Source organism: Lepidochelys olivacea, assembly GCF_965140295.1.
Source record: "Lepidochelys olivacea isolate rLepOli2 genome assembly, chromosome: 10".
NCBI lineage: Eukaryota > Metazoa > Chordata > Testudines > Cheloniidae > Lepidochelys > Lepidochelys olivacea.
This window is the reverse complement of record NC_140420.1, coordinates 54786524-54802793: the sequence shown is the minus strand read 5'-3', so window position 1 is coordinate 54802793 and position 16270 is coordinate 54786524. Positions and strand designations below refer to the sequence as shown.

The following is a 16270-nucleotide window of genomic DNA, read 5'->3' as shown; positions in this document are numbered from 1 at the left end:
AAGAGAGAAAGAGAAGGTGCGCATATATTACAACTGGGGGCTGTTTGAATGTAGTGCATGTATGATGCATAGAGAAACATATTCCTAGTACAAGAGTCCTAGGTTCTGGTAGGAAAGAGGCGAAGAGTCAGCACAAGAAGAAAGGAAGTTAAGTGAGACTAAGAATAAAGACCCCCCCAACCTATTTATTTATTTATTTAGATTTATAATTATATGTTCCCATGCACAGACTAAGTCGGAGGTTCTCAAACTGGGGGGACAGGCCCTCTGGGGAGGGCATGGAATGTACGGGGGGGAGTCGTGACATTTTGTCCACAGCAATGAATAACTAACAAAGATGAGGAGTAATTGTGACACCTTAAAGAATAACAAATTTGAGCATAAGCTTTTGTGGGCTACAGCCCACTTCATCGGATGCATGCAGTGGAAAACATAGTAGGAAGATTTTGTATACGCAGAGAACATGAAACATTGGGTGTTACCATACACACTACAACGAGAGGGATCAGATAAGGTGAGCTTTTACCAGCAGGAGAGAAAAAAGCCTTTTTTAGTGATAATCAAGATGGGCCATTTACAGCAGTTGACAAGAACATGTGAGGAACAGTAGGGGGGAAGAAATAAACATGGGGAAATAGTTTTACTTTGTGTAATGACACATCCACTCCCAGTCTTTATTCAAGCCTAATTTAATGGTGTCCAGTTTGCAAATTAATTCCAATTCAGCAGTCTCTCGTTGGAGTCTGTTTTTGAAGATTTTTGTTGAAGAATTGCGATTTTTATGTCTGTAATTGAGTGACCAGAGAGACTGAAGCGTTCTCCGCCTGGTTTTTGAATGTTATAATAATTCTTGACATCTGATTTGTGTCCATTTATTCTTTTATGTAGAGACTGTCCGGTTTGGCCAATGTACATGCCAGAGGGGCATTGCTGCACATGACGGCATATATCACATTGGTAGATGTGCAGGTGAACGAGCCTCTGATAGCGTGGCTGATGTGATTAGGCCCTATGATGGTGTCCCCTGAATAGATATGTTGACAGAGTTGGCAACGGGCTTTGTTGCAAGGACAGGTTCCTGCATCAGTGTTTTTGTTGTGTGGTTGCTGGTGAGTATTTGCTTCAGGTGGAGGGGCTGTCTGTAAACAAGGACTGGCCTGTTTCCCAAGATCTGTGAGAGTGATGGGTCGTCCTTCAGGATAGGTTGTAGATCCTTGATGATGCGCTGGAGAGGTTTTAGTTGGGGGCTGAAGGTGACGGCTAGTGGCGTTCTGTTACTTTCTTTGTTGGGCCTGTCCTGTAGTAGGTTACTTCTGGGTACTCTTCTGGCTCTGTCAATCTGTTTCTTCACTTCAGCAGGTGGGTACTGTAGTTGTAAGAACGCTTGATAGAGATCTTGTAGGTGTTTGTCTCTGTCCTCAGATGGTGCTGTGCCTTTGACCCTAGATGGCACTGTGCATTTTGACAGATTTCTGTTAAGTTTGCATAGCATTATACAAAGTCATTGCTATCCGTATGTCAATCCATTTGCCTCAACGTAGTGTGCACATTTATCTGTGAGCATCGATCATCTTCTCAGTTTTGCTTTTACTCTTATTTCAATGGACCATTGGCTCTATTCAAATAGACGGCTTACTGTTTTTAATATTTAGTGAGAGTTTGTCATAAATATAAAGGGAAGGGTAAACACCTTTAAATCCCTCCTGGCCAGAGGAAAAACGCTTTCACCTGTAAAGTGTTAAGAAGCTAAGAAGCTAGAACCTTGCTGGCACCTGACCAAAATGACCAATGAGGAGACAAGATACTTTCAAAGCTGGAGCGGGGGAGAAACAAAGGTTCTCTCTGTCTGTGATGATGCTTTTGCCAGGAACAGAAAAGGAATGGAGTCTTAGAACTTAGTAAGTAATCTAGCTAGATATGCATTACATTCTGTTTTGTTTAAATAGCTGATAAAATAAGCTGTGCTGAATGGAATGTATATTCTTGTTTTTGTGTCTTTTTGTAACTTAAGGTTTTGCCTCGAGAGATTCTCTATGCTTTGAATCTGATTACCCTGTAAGGTATTTACCATCCTGATTTTACAGAGGTGATTCTTTTACTTTTTTCTTCAATTAAAATTCTTCTTTTAAGAACCTGATTGCTTTTTCATTGTTCTTAAGATCCAAGGTTTTGGGTCTGTGTTCACCTATGCAAATTGGTGAAGATTTTTATCAAGCCTTCCCCAGGAAAGGGGGTGTAGGGTTTGGGGAGGATTTGGGGGGGAAAGACGTTTCCAAGCGGGTTCTTTCCCTGTTATATATTTGTTAGACGCTTGGTGCTGGCAGCAATAAAGTCCAAGGGCAAAAGGTGAAATAGTTTGTACCTTGGGGAAGTTTTAACCTAAGCTGGTAAAAATAAGCTTAGGGGGTTTTCATGCAGGTCGCCACATCTGTACCCTAGAGCTCAGAGTAGGGAAGGAACCTTGACAGAGTTGCATGTTGATTTTTGTTTTAATCGATATATGTACTTGTGTGTGGGGAGGGGCATAAACCACAACAGACACAAAGAAGAGATGGGCGCAATCAAATAAGTTTGAGAACCATTACTCTAAGTACGCTGTCAATTATTTAAAATTACAAAATCAAACTGCATCATCATCAGCTCACCCCTTCTGCCCAGCTGCGGAACATACTAAAACACCAGCACTCCCAGACATTGGCCTACACCTTCATCTTACTTCAAAGGCCAATTGAAATAATTTGGCTTTACAGATTGCCCTGAAATTTGGCAAACGCAAGCTAGTTCGGACTGGAGTTGGAGGCCAATCCACAGCTCTGGGACCCTTATGGAGACTGCCCTGCCAGGCAGTACATGCTGTATTCTAGTTCACATTTCACTGCTGTTTTAGCTTTGTAAAAAAGAGTATCATATAAAGCACTTTCCATAAGTGAGTTCACTAGATAGGTCTCGGTACTTTGCACATATATGGGAGCAATCTCACTTCCATCTCCATATACACAAAGATCCTCAGACACAGCACAACTGGTACAGTTTTTCACTGCACAGGGGCACTAGGCAAATAGAGGAGGGGGAGGCAGGTTTAGTGAAGATTGCATAAAGGTCTGCCTATGGGCTCCCTGCACTTCACAGAGTGGGGCTTGGGGAGGCAGGAGCAAGATGGAGGAGGGGGTGGAACAAACATGCAGCCAGTGAATCGCTAATGAGAGCAGAGTTCAGGAGCAACTGTGGCATAAGGGTTGCTGTGGTGCCCATGGAGTGACTCCACTGCCACTCTGGGGCTTGGGGAAGGAATCCTTCTCTCCAGTAGCACCCCCTTCCACTATACCTGCTGACTCAGGGTTGGCATGGGGAGAATATTTGTCCTATATTACCTTTCACCAGAGGCCTGCAAACTCTTTACAGTTAATTGACCCCCCTGCCCAATAGGTGTTAAGTCCATTTTCAATATAGGTAAATTGAGTCACAGAACTTAAATGGACTTGTCTGAAGTAATACAGCAACCCAGTAGCAGAGTTAAGCACAGAACCCAAGTCCCCTGCAGCTTCTTCAGAGTCACTGAAAAACCTTTCCTGTCTTGAACTCTAAAATATACAAGTGGAAAAGTCTCTTCAGACCCACCCCCAACACTCACTCACCATATTCATTAATGCATTCCAGAAACAGAGTACGGGATAGGGGAAAGAGTAGCCCCAAATACTCACTTTTCCGGTTGTTTCCAACAGCAATACTGTTTTCAGATTTATGTTGTCACATTGCTTAGCAGCAGGCTCCCAGAAGCTGCAGAAATAGTTCCAGTCCTGTCGACCCTGTAAACTAGATAACAACAAGAAAGCATTGGAACGGTTGCCTTTCCTTCAATCAATTAAAGGGCACATATAAGGGAAGAGAGACATTGTTATAAAATTATCTGCAACTTCACTACTAACCAGGCTACTGTAGCTCTGCTGTGCTGTATTGGTAGAAACAGCTTCCAGTTAGAAATATTTGCAAATGCACAAACAAAATCAAGTCAAATAACTTCCGTTTTTATCTATTTTTGAGGATTTTTTTTTTAACACAAATTAGTAAAAAATACAAGGCTCTTGATTTTCTTGGCACTGAGAGATCCAAATTTACATTGTGTGCATGGTTTTTTACAAGGTGGAAAAGGCAGAGATCTGAGTCAATCCCCAAAAATAGACCTTGGGCTACATGAAAAATCTATACACCTGTGTTGAATCATCATAGAAACCGGGCTTATATTGCAGGGAAATGTCTTGGGAGAAAGCCTTAAATTGTATTTTCACAGAGATAAGAACCTAGTATAACTAATCACACTTCTGTTTAACTTTAGAGAGAATATTTTCACGACCTCCCATTTATTGAAAAGAAAATGGGATTTTATTCGTTTTTTGACTGAGCTGTCTAACTTTGACTATTAGCTCATTAAAAGCTCATTTTATAGCACTAACTTTCATTAAACGAATAAATTCCAGGCAAAAAAAATGATGTAGAATTTTCATACGAGAAGAATCAAGACATGTAATTCTCTTTTCTTCTGTAAAGTTAATTACAAGATGTCCCTACACAACTTTTTTTAAAAAAATCTCCTGTTACAATTGGAAAATAGAGACTAAAACATCCTAACATCAATTAAGCATTATCTGTAAACTCAGGTATCAACCTTTTAATTGATATTTTGAAAACAACTAACGTGTACCTGAACATTGGAATACTGCTTTTGCTAGTGACACAATTAACTCCTCATCAAGTATCAAAAATGTGTTATACTATAAGGCTGAAGGGAAAACATTTCATTCTGAGTGCGGCTTTTTATATTCTCTTCTCTCAAGTCATCGCCATTACAGGTAAATTATATTAAAATACAATTTTTGTAGACAATGGAGAATCAAAAGATGAATCAATGAATGTGTCAAAATAATTTTGACTTAGTAGTTGATATGAGAGAAGGTCACTTTTCAAAACCTCAAGTCCTTATTCATATAGGGCCTGATCCTACAAAGAATTAAGCATATATGAGTAGCCTCACTGACTTCATTGGGACTGTTCACATGAGTAAAAGTTACCCATTATGCTTAAGTCTTTATGGGATCAGGCTCTTAGAATATATAAGCTGAAATCCTAACCCTGTTGAAAACAAATTAGAGTTTTTTCATTGACTTCAATGGGGCCAGGATTTCACCCATGTAATCCTTTCAATCCTTCAATTTCTGATAGTAAATAAGTAAAAAGAAAACTTCAGGAGAGACCAACCCACAGTAGTTTGAGCTACTGCTGCTGCTAAGCAGGCTAAAATCATCAGTTTTATTCATTCCACTTTTTTCCCCCCCAAAAGAGGATACTATTTACTTTTCAGGTGTTCTAAAAGATAACCTCAATTTTATGTTAAAAATGTTCTGATAAACCAGGTTTACTCTAGCAAGTGTACAATACAATTAATATATCTTGCATATGATTCAAAATACAAGTCTCTGATTTTTCCTCTTCTGACATTTCCACAGTATTTCCATATCAGACCGATTTGAATCTTCAGCTACTTTGATTAATCAGTTTCTCAAGCTTAACTGTCTAAGATAGTACATCCTCTGGACCAGGACCAGCTGTAGGCACCAGCAAACCAAACCCATGCTTGGGGCTCACAATTCCAGGGCTGGCATTCCGGGTTGGGTTTTTTTGAGCTCTTGGAGGTTGGGTTTTTTTTTCCCGCTTGGGGCGGCAAAAAGCCTAGAGCCAGCCCTGCTCTGGACATATTGTCTTATACAAATATCAGCTCATCAACAGGCTTTTAGCTTTATCTGGCAGAGGAAAAATTAATTTTTTTTGCAATAGCAACAACCAAACTATTGCATGTTCATGCAACTCCAGACACTTTATTTTTTCATATCGAATAGATCTGCAGTGTTTTATTCATTGTTTTTTAACAACCCATGTTTTGAATGTTTATACAATTTTAAAAACTTATGATATTGACAAAAAAAACTGCAACATGAAGAGACACATTCCCTGGAGGCCTTTAGGATATCAGGACAACACAGGGTGTGGACAGCACAGGCGCACACACACTGTAAGGAAGAAGGACTTAAGCAATATTTTTTGCTACAGAACTGCACACATTAGCAGAGGAAAGAAAATTAATGTATTGATGCTGTCTGAACTCAGGTGATACTGTTTTAAAAGAATATAAAACAATGGAAATTATCCTTTGACCTTGCTCTGGACTTTGAAGACTATAGTTTGACTTGATTTGACAGCAAAAGTCTAGCTACAGTTTCATTGCCAGGCTTCATTCCAATACTTGATCAACTTCCCACATACAGTTCCATCTTCAAAAATAATGAAATATCAGTTTAAGACAAACAGTCACACTGCATGAAGCTAAAATACCCTAAATACAAAAACCCCAACCAAATCAGCACACACCGATTAACATACCAGTCGACAAAGCTCTTCATCATGAGCATGATGGGATCTTTCAGGGTTAGCATAGGATGTGGAGATGGAACAACATCGTGGAGCCATCTCTGAAAATTCACAGCATAAATCCCGGTCTCTTATTGATTTTAGATTTTCCCCCAGAGACGCAATTGCTTTGAAATCTCACTTTGCTAAATGAAGCACGTTGCCACTCTCCTGATCATGTAACAAAATCCATTTGGCGGTACGTGAGATTTCTCTGTGAACACTGGGAACCTTCTGTTGTTTTAAATGATCACAGAACCTTTGTTCCCACTTGGCCAACTCCTTATAAGTGAGTATTTCAGACACAAAAAAGGAGGTTTACAAGCTGCCTCCTCAGCATTCTATAATTGAGCCATGTACTGTAACTTCAAGTGACTGCACTGCATTTAACCAATCCATCTGTGTGTCTTACAGGTAGCTTCTCGGGGGTGGCAGGGTGAGTGGGAAAAGGGATGGATAGACTCAAACAGAGATTCTGAAACATGCTGAAGCCTGCACTTAGCTGGCTGATCAGCTGTGCATCGTGAAATGCCAGCAGAGCAATCTGACCTCTGTAGAAGAGAGGACATTAAGGAAAGGAAACATGACCAGGGGAAATTTTCTGTATGACTTAGTAGCTGGGGAAAAAATAATATTTTGCAACATACAGCTCAATACTTTCAAAATAACCTTTCTATGAAACAGAAAAGTATATAATCTAAGGGGTTTTTCTTTAAAAAATAATTACTCAATCTGCTAGTTATCTGCAGACAAAAAAAAATTAAACTGTCTTTCCTGTTTTTCTGAGATGCTTTAAGTGGAAAATATGATGATTATACGATGAGTTGTCACTCAGCTACAACCCACTCACTCCTATTACTCAGTACAGCTGCTTTAATATTCAGTCAGCTCAGCTGCTTTTTATATTCATTACATTCAGGCATTCTCAAATGTCCCTTATCAAATAGGACAGGTTCTGCCCTCACTGGCCTACAAGGATTTGTCCCCTTATTGTTTTGTTGTGAACTAGGATTGAATATGGAAGAGAATAGGAAACCTATTTCGTTGTTATTTGGATTTCTGCATTATGTATATTTTTGCTGTGGCCTTCCTTTAGATCTGCAGAACACTAAGGGTGTGTGGTATAGTGCTGCATGTCACATATTGAAAGTGACTGTACTCTGTGCAAAATAGGAAAAAACAAAAACTTTTCCCTATCTGCTTTCAGCATGTAAAGAGATTTAAGATATAAAAGGTATTTCCTCCACCTGTCCCTGTGGTTCCAACCCTGGATATAACTTGGTTGATCAACATCTTTACAGCTAAATATCTTCTTAATACCTTGAGAAAACTTCCTGGTCCCACTGTTATCTGATACCTGTTTGCCAAAGGCAGGCTTCATTGTCCCCCTAGCCACCTGAGCAGCTATGGGTTAGATCTTCCTAATTCAGACGGAAGAATTAAAAGAAAGTTGATGTGGACCCAAGGACAAGTTCTCAAGTTGTTTGTGGATGCTCCAACTTTATTTGAACTTAAACCATCAGCTGATCTGAGTAAACCACACAGCACAGCTTCTGGCAGTGCCATTCCACTGTCGATATTCAGCTGGCCACAATGGCCTCAGATACAATTTTGTTTATTTATTTTTAAAGTGGAATGCAATTTAAACTACTCTCCACCACACACAACCTACTGAGAGACAGGGCCTGGATGCCAGACTTCTACATGGAGTTGGGGAGACGAGAAGAACTGAGATGAGGACAGCCTCAAGCTGCACCAAATATTGAAGTTCGCCCTTCACCAGGCTGTGCCAATGCACAGGACCAATGCCTAAGCAGCCCTCCAACTCTCTCAGCTCAACCTTTGCTACCCTGCAGTCCACACAGATAAATCTTCACAAGTTTCAGCAACTTTGCTCTGTGAACCCAGGAACTAGACTTCCTGGTTGCCAAGAAGCAAGCAAAAAGACCCACATATCTGTTTGCCAATTCTGCCTACCCAGAAAAAAATCCCTTCCATGTCCCAACATGGTGACGGGCCACGAAGTTAATGCACTGGGCAATCCAGCATACCCAATTTAAGGGTGAGGCTGAGTAAGTGTACCAAATACTGGCTTTCTATACCAGGAAGCCTCTCCCCACATCTTGCCCACTGAGATCCCAAAAGACAGACTAATGTCACGTAACCCACAGCAACGTGGGTAGGGAGCGGGGAGAGGGATTCAACCCTGCCTCCCCATGCACAACACACACAATCCCTTACCTGTGTCCCCTTCCCCAGAGCAGGCACCAGGATAGCCCAATCCCCTGGATAGGTGCGAAGGCGGGAAATGGTACAGTGAGCCACTCAGAGGAACTCCAGCTGCTTCCAAGAATGCCTCCCTAGCAGGGGTGGGTGAGGTCTCTGTTTCCTTCAACCCAGCCAAAACCCCGCATCCTGGTGAGCAGGGTGAGCATTTTATCATCACAGAACACTGGCCAATTTGTGCACTATTGATTTCATAAGCAAGATGTACATGACCAGAGTAAACGACAATGGTGGTTAGATTTTAAAATAGGTGGTAAAAATTCTCATACTCAGTAGAACCACATTGCTGTGTAAAGATATTCTAATTAGATTATATATTTACTTGAATTGCATGGGCAGTCAAGCTAGTTTGTCATCAGTGAATAATACATTATTGAGTCTTCTACCGTCACTCTTAAGTTCTTTTGTGGACCCAAAATATATCCATGCATGTCTGTAGCCAGAGCCAAAGTATCCAAATAATTTGCATTGGACCAGAAACAAGATCTAAGATTTAAATCAGTCAGCCTGAGCAAATCATCCTTAACTTCTTCCATTTATTTCATTTAATACCCAATGGATCACCAATAATGTTCAAAAGCATACAGTAAAAAGGCTACGATATAACAAAATGGCAATTTAGCATTAGGAGAGGTTTTTTTTAAGGGTATGTTGTCAGTAGCATCTGGGTGTCTTACTAGTTGCTTCTCGGGGGTGACAGGTTTGCTATCTACTATCAGCCAGTGGGGTTTATTCTTCCACTTCTGTGCAGTTAATTAGAAGTGTATCTCCCATTAGTGTTAATGGGAATTTTCTGCCTAAATTCCCTGCCCGTTAAGGGGAAAACAGTTACCTCTTTTAATGGCCACTGGAGCAGACAGTACTGTTTCTCCAGAAAGTTACTAACTATTTGAGTTTTTGGACAAATTAGACTTCATTCAAGGTGGAAAGTGATCTATTCTTATGGTTTCTGGAACCCTTCAAAGTTTGGGTCAAATAAAGATTCAAGAGAGCATACAGCCCTTGAAGTTCAAAAAGGTTCTGGTTTTGAACAATCTGATTTGACCCTGTGATCAAATCAAACTGAGAACCCATAGGAAGATTCACCCCTGTTTGTTGGAAACTACGAGGGGACTGGTGGCCATATTTGAGAACACAGTGTGACCTGCTCCCTGGAACCTGGCCCAACTAACCCCAGACAGCACAGATTCATCTTTATTTTACTAGACACCACTAACTACAGTGCTGCATATACCCAGGATTTGCTGGAACCACATGCCAAACCCAGACTTTCCTCTGAGCTACAGCAGAGGTGTATGCAGGTTAGAGTTAATGTGCAAGACATGAAGGTTACCATAAATTCCACTGAATAGAATGGAGATGTTGCTGCAAACATCTCACTATACTGGAGAGCTTGGTATCATTCCAATGACAACCATGTAGTCACGGTTCTTGGTAATTACTGTATAGCTTGTACTATTAACTCAATTAAAGCTCAGCCATACAATTAGGAATGCTGTTACAGGTGCTGTAAAAAGAACACTTTTTTTTTGTATTTCTGTAGACTGGTAACAAAATGGTTTCCAGTAGATCCCTCATTATGGACCATTGCAGATGTCTTATTTGCTTCAATGGGGGATTTGCTTGAAGAAAGACTTTTGGTGGGATTTCATTCAAATTTTCAAATAAAACTTGACCATAGTAGGAGGTTCAGCAGAAGAGGAATTACAATCTGTTCACTGCAGTGCATTGAAACAATGTGGAACTTCCATTCTTCCTGTCTATGAATGGTTTCACAGTAGCAAAGTACAATATTAGCAAGTTCCTTCTGTACACACAAAAGAGACTGATGCAGAAGAGGACCTGATCCTTTCCACTCCCAGGTACAAATTTCACTATAACAAAGTGTCCAAACGTGGCAGCAAGTTGCACCCAAACAGTAGAGGACATGTTATTCACCATATTACATGTGTATGTCCTATGCATTAACCCTCTGCTCACTGAAATAAATGGCAAAACTTCTACTGACTCCAATGGTGCAGAATCTGGCCATCTATATTGTAGCACTAAGAATGCCAGAAAATTAACATTTTTGCATTTTAGTCAAGATGAGCTTAACTTAATTGATGTCAGCTTTTGCTAACAAGCATGATTTTTCTGGTAGTCCAAAGACAGGAGCAAAGCCAATTATTTTGGTATTAACTGTTGCTGTAATGAAGCCTTGCATCCGTTGGGCCACTTGTCTCTCCCTATGACCACAATGACATCAGAAAACTTCCTTTCCTGTCAGGGAAGGGAACTGACAATTCCCTCACCTTCGAGTGGGTACTAACGCATTCTTCCTACTGTCTCTGCCTTCTTCAATGTCAGAAGTCAGTTTGCATTTCAGTGGGACACCTGGCAACAGTTATCCCCAAGCTGACTGTCTATACAGCCGATACTGTACATAAAAACAACAGCTTACTTGGCATAGAATGGGGAGGGAGGTGGGGCAGAAGCAGGAAATTACAAAAGTCAAGGAGACTAAAATACTCTGAAAAGCATAACTAGCTAGGCTGAAAGCTCACCCATCAGAACAGATACTGATACAAGTACAACATATTTGACTAGGTTCACTTATAGATTCACAGGTTCGAAGGTCAGAAGGGACCCTTATGATCATCTAGTCTGACCTCCTGCACAACGCAGCCCACAGAATTTCACCCACCCTTTTTCCTGCGAAAAACCTCTCACCTATGTCTAAGCTACTGAAGTCCTCAAATCGTGGTTTAAAGACTTCAAGGAGCAGAGAATCCTCCAGCAAGTGACCCATGCCCCATGCTACAGAGGAAGGTGAAAAACCTCCAGGTCCTCTTCCAATCTGCCCTGGAGGAAAATTCCTTCCCGACCCCAAATATGGCGATCAGCTAAACCCTGAGCACATGGGCAAGATTCACCAGCCAGATACTACAGAAAATTCTTTCCTGGGTACCTCAGATCCCACCCCATCTAACATCCCATCACAGGCCATTAGGCCTATTTACCATAGAATCATAGAATATCCGAGTTGGAAGGGACCTCTGGAGGTCATCTAGTCCAACCCCCTGCCCAGAGCAGGACCAATCCCCAACTAAATCATCCCAGCCAGGGCTTTGTCAAGCCTGACCTTAAAAACTTCTAAGGAAGGGGATTCCACCACCTCCCTAGGTAACGCATTCCAGTGTTTCACAACCCTCCTAGTGAAAAAGTTTTTCCTAATATCCAACCTAAATCTCCCCCACTGCAACTTGAGACCATTACTCCTCATTCTGTCATCTGCTACCACTGAGAATAGTCTAGATCCATCCTCTTTGGATCCACCTTTCAGGTAGTTAAAAGCAGCTATCAAATCCCCCCTCATTCTTCTCTTCCACAGACTAAACAATCCCAGTTCCCTCAGCCTCACCTCATAACTCATGTGTTCCAGACCCCTAATCATTTTTTTGCCTTTCGCTGGACTTTCTCCAATTTTTCCACATCCTTCTTGTAGTGTGGGGCCCAAAACTGGACACAGTACTCCAGATGAGGCCTCACCAATGTCGAATACAGGGGAACGATCACGTCCCTCGATCTGCTGGCAATTCCCCTACTTATACATCCCAAAATGCCATTGGCCTTCTTGGCAACAAGGGCACATTGTTGACTCATATCCAGCTTCTCGTCCACTGTCACCCCTAGGTCCTTCTCTGCAGAACTGCTGCCTAGCCATTTGGTCCCTAGTCTGTAGCGGTGCATGGGATTCTTCCGTCCTAAGTGCAGGACTCTGCACTTGTCCTTGTTGAACCTCATCAGATTTCTTTTGGCCCAATCCTCCAATTTGTCTAGGTCCCTCTGTATCCTATCCCTACCCTCCAGCGTATCTACCACTCCTCCCAGTTTAGTGTCATCCACAAACTTGCTGAGGGTGCAATCCACACCATCCTCCAGATCATTAATAAAGATATTGAACAAAACCGGCCCCAGGACCGACCCTAGGGGCACTCCACTAGATACCGGCTGCCAACTAGACATGGAGCCATTGATCACTAGCCGTTGAGCCCGACAATCTAGCCAACTTTCTACCCACCTTGTAGTGCATCCATCCAGCCCATACTTCTTTAACTTGCTGACAAGAATACTGTGAGAGACCGTGTCAAAAGCTTTGCTAAAGTCAAGGAATAACATGTCCACTGCTTTCCTTTCATCCACAGAACCAGTTATCTCATCATAGAAAGCAATTAGATTAGTCAGGCATGACTTTCCCTTGGTGAATCCATGCTGACTGTTCCTGATCACTTTCCTCTCGTCTAAGTGCTTCAGAATTGATTCCTTGAGGAGCTGGTCCAGGATTTTTCCAGGGACTGAGGTAAGGCTGACTGGCCTGTAGTTCCCAGGATCCTCCTTCTTCCCTTTTTTAAAGATTGGCACTACATTAGCCTTTTTCCAGTCTTCCAGGACTCCCCCCGATTGCCATGAGTTTTCAAAGATAATGGCCAATGGCTCTGCAATCACATCCGCCAATTCCTTTAGCACTCTCGGATGCAACGCATCCGTCCCCATGGACTTGTGCACGTCCAGCTTTTCTAAATAGTCCTGAACCACTTCTTTCTTCACAGAAATATTCCATGAATATTTAATTACCAAAACCATGTTATCCCATCATACCATCTCCTCCATAAACTTACCGAGTTTAATCTTAAAGCCAGATAGATCTTTTGCCCCCCTGCTTCCCTTGGAAGGCTATTCCAAAACTTCACTCCTCTGATGGTTAGAAACCTTCGTCTAATTTCTAGTCTAAACTTCCTGGTGTCCAGTTTATATCCATTTGTTCTTGTGTCCACATTGGTACTGAGCTTAAATAATTCCTCTCCCTCTCTGGTATTTATCCCTCTGATATATTTATAAAGAGCAATCATATCTCCCCTCAACCTTCTTTTAGTTAGGCTAAACAAGCCAAGCTCCTTGAGTCTCCTTTCATAAGACAAGTTTTCCATTCCTCGGATCATCCTAGTAGCCCTTCTCTGTACCTGTTCCAGTTTGAATTTATCTTTCTTAAACATAGGAGACCAGAACTGCACACAGTATTCCAGGTGAGGTCTCACCAGTGCCTTGTATAACAGTACTAAAACCTCCTTATCCCTACTGGAAATACCTCTCCTGATGCATCCCAAGACCACATTAGCTTTTTTCACAGCCATATCACATTGGCAGCTCATAGTCATCCTGTGATCAACCAATAGTCCAAGGTCCTTCTCCTCCTCCATTACTTCTAATTGATGCGTCCCCAGTTTACAACTAAAATTCTTGCTATTAATCCCTAAATGCATAACCTTACACTTCTCACTATTAAATTTCATCCTATTACTATTACTCCAGTTTACAAGGTCATCCAGATCCTCCTGTAGGATATCCCTGTCCTTCTCTAAATTGGCAATACCTCCCAGCTTTGTATCATCTGCAAACTTTATTAGCACACTCCCACTTTCTGTGTCGAGGTCAGTAATAAAAAGATTAAATAAGATTGGTCCCAGAACTGATCCTTGAGTAACTCCACTGGTAACCTCCCTCCAGCCTGACAGTTCACCTTTCAATAGGACCCCTTGTAGTCTCCCCTTTAACCAATTCCTTATCCACCTTTCAATTTTCATATTGATCCCCATCTTTTCCAATTTAGCTAATAATTCCCCATGTGACACAGTATCAAATGCCTTACTGAAATTTAGGTAAATTAGATCCACTGTAAGAAAAGGAGTACTTGTGGCACCTTAGAGACTAACCAATTTATTAGAGCATAAGCTTTTGTGAGCTACAGCTCACTTCCTCAGATGCATATCGTGGAAACTGCAGCAGGCTTTATATATACACGGAGAATATGAAATAATACCTCCTCCCACCCCACTGTCCTGATGGTAATAGCTTATCTAAAGTGATCATCAGGTGGGCCATTTCCAGCACAAATCCAGGTTTTCTCACCCTCCACCCCCCCACACAAATTCACTCTCCTGCTGGTGATAGCCCATCCAAAGTGACAACTCTTTACACAATGTGCATGACAATCAAGTTGGGCTATTTCCTGCACAAATCCAGGTTTTCTCACATCCCCCCCACCCCCATACACACACAAACTCACTCTCCTGCTGGTAATAGCTCATCCAAACTGACCACTCTTCAAGTTTAAATCCAAGTTAAACCAGAACATCTGGGGGGGGGGGTAGGGAAAAAAAAAGGGAAACAGGCTACCTTGCATAATGACTTAGCCACTCCCAGTCTCTATTTAAGCCTAAATTAATAGTATCCAATTTGCAAATGAATTCCAATTCAGCAGTTTCTCGCTGGAGTCTGGATTTGAAGTTTTTTTGTTTTAAGATAGCGACCTTCATGTCTGTGATTGCGTGACCAGAGAGATTGAAGTGTTCTCCGACTGGTTTATGAATGTTATAATTCTTGACATCTGATTTGTGTCCATTTATTCTTTTACGTAGAGACTGTCCAGTTTGACCAATGTATATGGCAGAGGGGCATTGCTGGCACATGATGGCATATATCACATTGGTGGATGTGCAGGTGAACGAGCCTCTGATAGTGTGGCTGATGTTATTAGGCCCTGTGATGGTGTCCCCTGAATAGATATGTGGGCACAATGTGTTTCCTTTGTCTAAAAAATCTGTTACTTTCTCAAAAAGGGAGATCAGGTTGGTTTGGCACGATCTACCTTTTGTGAAACCATATTGTATTTTGTCCCATTTACCATTGACTTCAATGTCCTTAACTATTTTCTCCTTCAAAATTTTTTCCAAAACCTTGCATACTACAGATGTCAAACTAACAGGCTTATAGTTACCCGGATCACTTTTTTTCCCTTTCTTAAAAATAGGAACTATGTTAGCAATTCTCCAATCATACGGTACAACCCCTGAGTTTACAGATTCCAATTTCTTGTGCCAATTCCTTTAATATTCTTGGATGAAGATTATCTGGGCCCCCCAATTTAGTCGCATTAAGTTGTTTGAGTTTCACTTCTACCTCAGATATGGTAATATCTACCTCCATATCCTCATTCCCATTTGTCATGCTACCATTATCTCTAAGATCCTCTTTAGCCTTATTAAAGACTGAGGCAAAGTATTTGTTTAGATATTGGGCCATGCCTAGATTATCCCTGACCTCCACCACTCCATCCTCAGTGTTTAGCGGTCCCACTTCTTCTTTCTTTGTTTTCTTCTTATTTATATGGCTATAGAACCTTTTACTATAGGCTTTAATTCCCTTTGCAAGGTCCAACTCTACTTAACTTTTAGCCTGTCTCACTTTATCCCTATATGTTCTGACATCAATAAGGGAGCTTTCCTTGCTGATCCCTCCCATCTTCCACTCCCTGTATGCCTTCTGCTTTTTCTTAATCACCTCTCTGAGATGCTTGCTCATCCAGCTTGGTCTACAACTCCTGCCTATGAATTTTTTCCCCTTTCTTGGGATGCAGGCTTCCGATAGCTTCTGCAGCTTTGATTTAAAGTAATCCCAGGCCTCCTCTACCTTTAGATCCGTAAAT

General features: G+C 41.5%; 1 protein-coding gene across 1 annotated transcript in view; it reads right to left on the bottom strand.

Annotated features, from left to right (window-relative positions):
- Positions 1-16270, bottom strand: part of OTUD7A (OTU deubiquitinase 7A) — a 250890-nt gene that overhangs the window by 178414 nt on the left and 56206 nt on the right. Inside the window, exon 3 of the mRNA XM_084640497.1 lies at positions 3702-3813. The gene's annotated coding sequence lies outside the window, so the exon portion shown is untranslated. The remainder of the gene's footprint in view (positions 1-3701; positions 3814-16270) is intronic.